We start from the raw sequence: 280 nt of genomic DNA, 5'->3' as shown, positions 1-280 counted from the left end.
CAAGACACATTTATAAGTGGAGATGGGAAACTTAAATTGAATAGGGGAATCTATACGAAAAAGATGAGTTAGCATGAGTTCTGTCATTCTTTTATAATGATGAAGCTGTATCCTTCTTATAGATGTTATAACATTTAGTTTTCCTAAGAAAAATAACAATACGCTGCCTTGTATCATTATACATAAAACCAACAACCCATTACACACATCAGCGATGGAGAGAAAGTTAGTTTTGCAAATCTTTTCTTGCTTAAGTTTACTTCCACTCCAACCCGTAATG

This window comes from Theobroma umbraticum, unplaced genomic scaffold (genome assembly GCF_002168275.2).
Source record: "Theobroma umbraticum cultivar Fairchild unplaced genomic scaffold, ASM216827v3 scaffold_55.0, whole genome shotgun sequence".
Lineage (NCBI taxonomy): Eukaryota > Viridiplantae > Streptophyta > Magnoliopsida > Malvales > Malvaceae > Theobroma > Theobroma umbraticum.
The sequence above is the reverse complement of the archived record's forward strand: the minus strand, read 5'-3'. Positions refer to the sequence as shown.